This window comes from Anser anser (genome assembly GCF_964211835.1).
Source record: "Anser anser genome assembly, chromosome: Z".
NCBI lineage: Eukaryota > Metazoa > Chordata > Aves > Anseriformes > Anatidae > Anser > Anser anser.
In genome coordinates this window covers 64,249,225-64,257,499 of record NC_139723.1, presented here as the reverse complement: position 1 = coordinate 64,257,499, position 8,275 = coordinate 64,249,225, and positions in this window count along the sequence as shown.

The window sequence follows — 8,275 nt, the reverse complement described above, 5'->3', positions numbered from 1 at the left end:
ATATTCTTAAAAAGGTGTCCTAATAGCATATAACAAATAATTGTCCTTATGGAAATATCACGTATAAATACATTGAGTTTACTACATTTCAGATGAAAATAAAACCAGTTCAATTTTCATAGAATCACAGACTCACAGAATCATTCACTTTGGAAGGGATCTCTGAGGGTCATCTAGTCTAGTCTCTCCAATTTGCTCCAAGCAGGGATAGCTTCAAAGTTAGGTCATGCAAACAAAAATGGGTTCCAAACACTAACTTATCATATAATTGCTTGTTTTACGTTAATATTTATTTAATAGTTTTGTAACATTTTTACAATAAGACATATTTTCTTGTTGTACAGAAACAATGTTGTTGCTACAAACAACACAGGCAGATGACAGGCACAGAAAAGGAACAATTGCATGTACGTGTGTGTTGGTATGCATGTGCACTGGGGAGACCCATGATGAATCATACTGCCCTGTAGCAGCAAGGTGGAACTGCCACTTTTAATATTGCTCTGCTGATCCTACTGGAGAAGAGGCAGGAAGCAGGTAGAAATAGTAAAGCAGTTTTCTGCTATGTATTCTCACTTGAAAAAAAGTGAGAGGCAAATGTTCTCAGCCTTCTCAATTAATGGAGACTTAAGGGAGGCTCTCTTTCTGAGCTGCACTTCACAGCACCTACATGATCATTTGGGGCTTGCTAGAATGACAGCTGTCATGCTGTGCAGGCAGAAGCCTTGTTGCTGTGCAATTAATTTGCTACAGAATACCATGATTTAGCTAATTAATCATATTGCAATTTCAAACCACAGTTTAGAAGAATGATAGCTCTGGCCCATCAGATTAAACAATAGATTCATTTGTTTAATGCTACAATAAAAAAGAAGTACCTTCCTAGCCCAACCAGCAAAACGAAACTGAATATGCTTTTCTGCTGGCCCTAAACTCCTACTAACTTCGCAGGATGAGCCCTAATTTTATATTTGCTTCCTAGTACTGTAATTGTTAAAGATGTCACTCAAGATGTATTTTATGTAGGAGCAACAGCACATGTTCCTGCCTGGCAGAATTTGGATTATTCATGCCCATATTGCAGTGAATTTTGCAGGCCCTACAACAACACGTTGAAATTGGCAAGCTTTCCAAGGCTTGGTCTTACATCTTAAGCTCTTTGGAAAAGAAAGGAAGGTGCCATCTATCAAGTACCCATACTGAGACTTACTGTGATCAGTGACTCTTATGAATAATTTATTTAAGGGTCCAGGATATCCCAGATGATTGGTAATAACATGTGATCTCTTCCACCTTGATGTTATTGGAAGAAACCAAGACAACTCTTACTCTGTAGAAGCTGATGCAACATGACTAGATGGTCCCTGCCTAATTTAGACTCCATCTACTTCTCAGAATGAGCTCAGTACTGCAGGATGCAAATTTCTGTGGGATATGATGTCAATGCTGAAACCTACAAAAGGCATCTTTAGGGAAACAGTCTCAACAGAAAACACATCTACAAATAGCCAGGGAAATTTTGATATGCTATTACTCACGGGGGTCTTATTACTCCTCACGGTTGTATTTGGACAGTGCTGATCAACATCAGGTGCACAAATGATACAGCACACATGAAACCTTCCAAGATTTCTGTTCATGCTGCACCACTTGTCTACACAGAAGACATGAGTCTTGCACGGCTGTCAAGGCTGCACTTTTCTATCACTTAGCGTACAAGCACTGAAAGAGCAGAGGAGGAATTACTCATAGATTTCATAAAAAGCAGAATCTATGTTTATGTAATTTTATATGGCTGAAAGATAAACACAGATGTTGCATTTGCAGATATGATATTTATAACGCTATTTTATCAGTTATGTTCTGCTTCAAAGATGGAAAAACATTGTCTATTTATTTGTCTTAATAGCCTGTAGATCTGAAAAAATAATTCTGTTAGATTTAAAAAGGCTTCTCGGCAAAAGAAAATTTTCATACAATTCAAAATTATGAGACTAGAAAAAAAATACATTAAAAATCAACTTCCAGATGATTAATAATAGTGGCTATTTTAAGCAAAATATTTTGAAGACTTCTAATGAGCATAAAATTCTTTCTGGCTGTGATTTGTGCACAGAAATCTTGTTTTCCACTAATTTTGTGTTTTAGAAATGTGTTCCAAAGCATACTGGAAGAACTGCTTGCTAAAAGATAAAATTGCAAAGGTATGGCCTTCTGCTTTCACAGCTACAGTATTCTGGTTTTCGAATATCAGGTGTGGCTAAAGGAGTGATTTTTGGGCCACACAGACTGCTGGTGGAAAAGTTTAGTTAAGAGAAACTATGATTTGTCAGGGTTTGTGTCCTCTTCAGAAAATTAATATGTGCATGCACTTTCAGAATGATAAAAGTACTCCAGTGGTCACCTATTCCATCTCTCTGGCCAAGGCAGGACAACCAGAATCTAAGCCAGGAAGCTGTTTGACCAGATTGCCCCTAAAAACCTTCAGTGATGGAGATCTCTCCACCTCCTCAGACACTCTGTATGTTAAGAATGAACAAAACCTGTAGATGCCCACCATAGCATTCACCTCATAAGTGAATCACAAACTGGAAATATCTGTAAATGGAGATTTGGCTGATTAGCTCAGATACGGACATTTATTGTTGATGTCAGGTTTTTGGCCAAGTAGAACCCATTTTAACCTTCCCACAGAAATGAAATAAAATGCAAATCAAATTGCTCTGCTACGTCCAACATGACTGGCACGCTGTTAATCTGCTTCCTTCCCATTTTAACATGAAGGCTGTCAGGCTTACTTCTCTGATTTTTAGTATTATAGTGAGCTTTGCCTCTCTCTTTCCTGGATTCCTCTATCTTATTTTTAGCTCATTCTTTCCCTTTATATGCTAAAATTCTCTTAAGCAGTGGAGTAACTTGTGTTTCATGCTACTGTTTCATCTTCTGAAACACATTTAAAACCAGTTTTGGGCAGCAATGTTTTCTTTGTGCTAGCTATGACAGAAAAATAGCACTGTTCTCAGGCATTGGTACTTGCCCTTCTTGTGATCCATTTTATTTATTTTATATTTAATTCATACCTACACTAACTATGGTCACTCCTTTGGGAATTTTACATGAGTCACTTAGCAGTGTGTGCTAATAGAACTGCACACTTACACTGTGTGAATTCATTTTCATCTTGAGTAACATGAAAGAATATAAACATTGATTCCTTTTCAACTTCACCGTTCAAATCAGCTGGCTGAAACCCCACTGCTACAAGATGGTATGGTGTTATGTCAGGAGTCACAGGACTGCTCTAATTTAGTAAATGACATATGTCATCAGCATTTGTCACACCTAAGTTAGATTTCAATAAAAGTCCCCTGCACTATCTTGTCTACCCTTGCCCACACTATCCCAAGAGATCACATTCAGCACTGAGAAAATCCACTGAACTAGGTATCTTACCTTACAAATGGATTTGTCTTCGTATCTTAGAAGAAATAGAAGGAAATCTCCCTACTAAATCTCCCTACAGCAGAGAAGAAAAATGGAGTTTGCCAGTTATAGTGACACAGATCTGATGCCCTGGGAACTCTATTTTCCCCACAGATCCTCTTTGTTGACTGTTTGCATTTTTTCCTCTCTTCTCAATCTCCATACTTCAGTATTTTCTAAGATCAAGCTGAACTTTCTTTTCTGGTACAGGAAAGTGAACTTCCAGGGTAGATTCCCTTCAGTGCTGCCTGACCTTTAATACAGAAAGCTTGCCCAGAGGTAAGATGTAAAGACTCAAAACAACTGCAAAAAAAACGCTCATTTCTATATTGCATTCTCCAGTGCAGCCTCTAGCAGAAATGCTCTCTAGGTGATCTCCTGATGGATGGAGACTAAAGTTGTCTTCCTTAGCAAGCACAAGACTTTATGGCTTGTACTTTCATAACCCGCCCTCTACCCATATTTCACCTTTCTGTCATTTCTTCTTTCCACTGATTGACAAATAGTCCTGGTTACATTTAGCCAATAACTTCCAGTCAAGAAATATTCTTCTCAAGAAATCTGTACCTAATCAAGCATGTCTAGGTGCATTACTCCCACTATAAGGTTTATATATAAAAGCTTTATGCAGTCCTCAAGACCTCCTGGAAAGCAGCTGACTGAAGAAGGACCCAGGTTTTGAACTTATGAATCCTCCTCCCATACATATCCAGCTTTACACCAAAGTACTGCTTTGTAATGTTTTCAGTGCAAACCTCATTGCATAGCCTTCAACTACCAAGATTACACTTCGGAAATGATCCCTGAAGACGCTGGCATGATGCTGGGGTCTGTGGGGAAGGGGGTGAAAGGGAGCTGAAGTGACCTTGGTAGAGGAGTCACACCAGGCCCAACAGTAAGCACTGCCTACTTTCTCCCTTCTGGGTTTCTTTCTCCCCTTGCTTAACAGAGAAAAAGAAGCAAGCCAGGTGCCTCAGGTGAACTCAAGAGTCAACTTCAGGGAGGAAATGTGGTAAGGAAAGCATGCTCCGCTGCTAGAGAAGGGAAGAAGGAAGGAGGCCCATTTGACCCTGCCCTGGAGGCTTTCCCTTGCAGTGAGGGATGCCATGCCAGCAGGGAGGGAGCGCAGCCACCAACTCCAGCTCTGCCTTTCACCTGTGGGACAAGTCTAGCTGCATCAGTTGGGAACCATTACTCGAGAGGTTTTTAGTTCCCTTAAATACCCATTGTCACGCCAGTGCCCGGGACTGGCATTCCAACCAGCCAGTCTGTCTAATCCCCTTCAAAATCAATGCTGTTTTTGCCCTCAGCAACAGCAAATGCCAGAGACAGTAGTCTGGACAGAAGAAACGGAACATTCTTTCTTAACTCTGCTTCTGCCTGCATTTTCAATCCCACGAAAAAATGTAAGAGATGAGAGCCGTCACTTCCCTCAACAACCTTCCACTTTACTGTTTAGTAATTAAATTACAGCAATGCTCTTGCTTACATACAAACACCAGTCCGTATTCCAAATGGACTGTTTAGTTTAAAATGCGTTCTGCATGCTTCGATTGCCAGATAGGCTAATGAGAGCATTTTTACTGTTTCCCAGGGACTGGATCCTGCAACCCCATGGCTGCAGCCTTCCAGTGCTGTCACACCCTTGTGTGGTCAGATCTGTGCTGCTATTCCGAGAGGGCTTAGGAGCTGTCATCTTCTCTCATCTGCAGATCTGAAGGGAACTGAGTCCTAATGAACCAACGCAGAAAGGATTAATAGGAGTCAGGAAATATTCCAGTGCCTCTTGGAAGCATGCAAAGTTAGGAACTCAATGGGGAAAAAAACATAAAAATAAAAAATCGACTCCAAAGCATAAAGAAGAGGCCACAGAGGAGTATGCTTTAAAGGAACTATTGCTGATAAGAGATTTCAATTTCTTCTCCACACTCAGTACAACCAAATTTCTTGGCTTAGAACATTTTCAGCAAAAATACCTCCAAAAGCATGAAGATTGCAGAAATGCACACTACCTCTACTGTACTTCACAAGAACTTGTCACAGTGTGTTGTAGTAAAACTGTTCTCACTTCTTCTCTAAACTGCCTGTGATCAGACCATAAGCTAACTTGCCCAGCCGCTAAATGAAAGCCAGGCTCTCTTCCCTTCCCCTCCGGCCAGCTTGTACTTCTCTTTCCATCGTGAGACTTCAGGCTGGAGAAGACTTCACCAGTCTGTTTCCCACACAGAAGGCCTGATCCCTGTAATCTGTCCTAGCAGGTAAATCTCTTGCCTGTGTCTTCATGTCCTGCCTTCAGAATCATGACCATCTTTATATACACCTCTTTAACACCCAGATTGTCTTCCTAAAACCCCTGGTGAGCACAGCTGCAAAAGCCATCTCTTCAGCAAGTTGGCTTGTTCGAGCTCCATCCTTTTTGAACCCTTGACCACAGCAGCGCCCATTTGCGCCACAGATGCCTTGTCCTTACTTTTGAAGGCCTACATATCTCTCGTGTAGCTTCTTTTGTTCGGGGCATGCTGGGCACTTGTGTTCACCATCCCACGGCACTGCCGTCGATGAGCCTTCAGCTTGCCTCTTGCACGGCCGCCCTTGCACTCACCTCCCTGCATGTGTTGCACCTGGGCCTAAATCACTTTCTCCCCTTTCACAGCGACACCTACAACGACTGACTCACGGTAACAAATGTACGCATATTTAGCATCTGGAGATAAATACAGGCCTGTCCGAACACAGTACGCACACCTCAACAGCACGATTCTGCTGCTGCAACCCTGCGGTGCTGTGTCACGCCCTCGTGCTGTCAGATCCACGTTAGATTGTGAACTCCTTGGGGCAGGGAATATGTCATTTCGCTCTGCTCCGCACGGAGCCCGGCAGACTTTGGCACCACAGGACGGTAATTAACGCTATCACCCCGAGATCTGGGCTGCTTCAGACAGCCACCACCCCCGCCCATTCGGCTCTGCTCTCGCTAGGCCGGGGCTGGCAGGCTCTTGGGACGGTCGCCGGGCTCCCGACGGCTCAGGGCGGCCAAAGGTTGGCGAGCGGAGGGCAGGGCAGGGCAGGAGGAGCCCCCCGAGGGGGACACCTCGCCCCCCCCCCCCCCCCCGCGAGCCCCAGGCCGGCGGCACCGGGTCCCGGGGGCCCGGCGGGCGGCGGCGAAGGAGCAGCACCGCCCCTAGGCGCCGTCAGGCAGGGGGCGGCCGCCGGGCGGCTCGGAGGCGGGGCGGAGGCAGCGGCGGCGGCGGGCACCGCGCAGCCCAGCACTGGGTCGGCGAGCGCGGCCGGGGGAAGAGGGGAAGGGCTCGGCACGGCTCGGCACGGCTCGGCACGGGACGGAACAGACGGGCTGCGGAGAGCGGAGCGACGCGGCGGCGGCTGCCCCGGAGAAGGCAGGGAGGCGCCGCCGCCGCTGCTGCTGCTGCTGCTGCTGAGGTAAAGCGGAGCCGCTGTGCTCGCCTCACCTGGCGCTGCCCCGCCGGCAGCCCCGGCCGGGAGGGCGGCTCGGTGCGGAGCGGAGCGGGGTGCCGCCGCCTCGCCCGCCCGTGTGGCCGTGCGGGCGGCGCCGAGCCCCGGCGGCGGCGGAGCTTCTCCCGGCGGCGGGGCCCGGCCCGGCGCTTCCTGCTTGGGCTCCGCCGGCGGTGCCGGGGCGCGGGGTGAGGCCGGCAGGCGGCGGCGGGGCCGGGATGCCCCCCGGCGGAGCGCTGCCGGCTCTCTCCCGGGGCGGCTCCGTCCCCGCCGCAGCCCCGAGCCCCTGGGGGTCCGGTGTGGAGCCCGGCCCCGCGTACGGCCGTAGTTGGAGCCGGCTTTTCGGAAGCGGCCTCGGCGCCCCCCAGCCCGCCCGCGTGGCCGTGCAGCTCCTGTGAGGGCTGTGAGGGGTTGGGAGCGGGACGTGCTCTGTGGTGCTTCTTGGTTTGGACTTGTTCGGTTCAGAGATCCCACGGGCTTAAAAACTCCCTCTCTGAGGCTGGAAGTTGGTTAAAGGCTTAAATAACGAAGTATTAGGAATACTTATATCACGGACCTCGCTGTCCTGCGGAAAATCGCGCTCCGGGGTGGTGCTTGCCTCGGCCATCTCCTCTCGGAGAGCGGCAGCATCGCACTTCAGGGACAGCCGAGGCTGGAGTTAGAGAGTTACAGGTGTGCGGACACCTAGTGGGGAGAGCAGCCAGCCTCCCAGCCAGGTCCCCCGGTGGCAGGCAGGTTCCCGTTGCTTCAGTGCCGCCCGAAGTGCGGTACCTGAACTTCCATCGCCAAACCCCACAGTACCTGTGCAAGGGGAGTTACTGGAAGTCTTTGGAGTAAGCATTAGGGGGATCACAAGTGCGAGAGAGGTGACGTTACTAGGAGCTGTGGTTATTAAATTCACTAATTTTAAAGAAAGTCTTTGCTGTCTTATCCAGGGGTGCAGGATCAGTAACACCCACAAATGCCCCTCTGGTTGGGCTGGCAGTGGTGTGGGTTCACCGAGTAAAACCTTTTTTTCTTCTCAGTCCCCAAAGGAGTGCCAATGTGAGGGGAAATGCTTGGGTACCAGTGGGGTTGGAGCCAGCCATCGTTTTTAACAGGGGCAGAAAGAGGGGTAGAGGGGACGCTTTCACGTCCCCTTCCTTTACTACTTAAATCTACGTGAACCTCTTGCAACTTTCTGGTGAATGTCAAAGTTCATAGCTGTTGATATGCACAACATAAACCATTCTGTTGAAAGACCAGAATTCTGCCTGAAGTCGGGAATCTTTCATTGGGATCAAGCTCTTAGACAGTAAATAAAAAACAAATGAGCATTTGA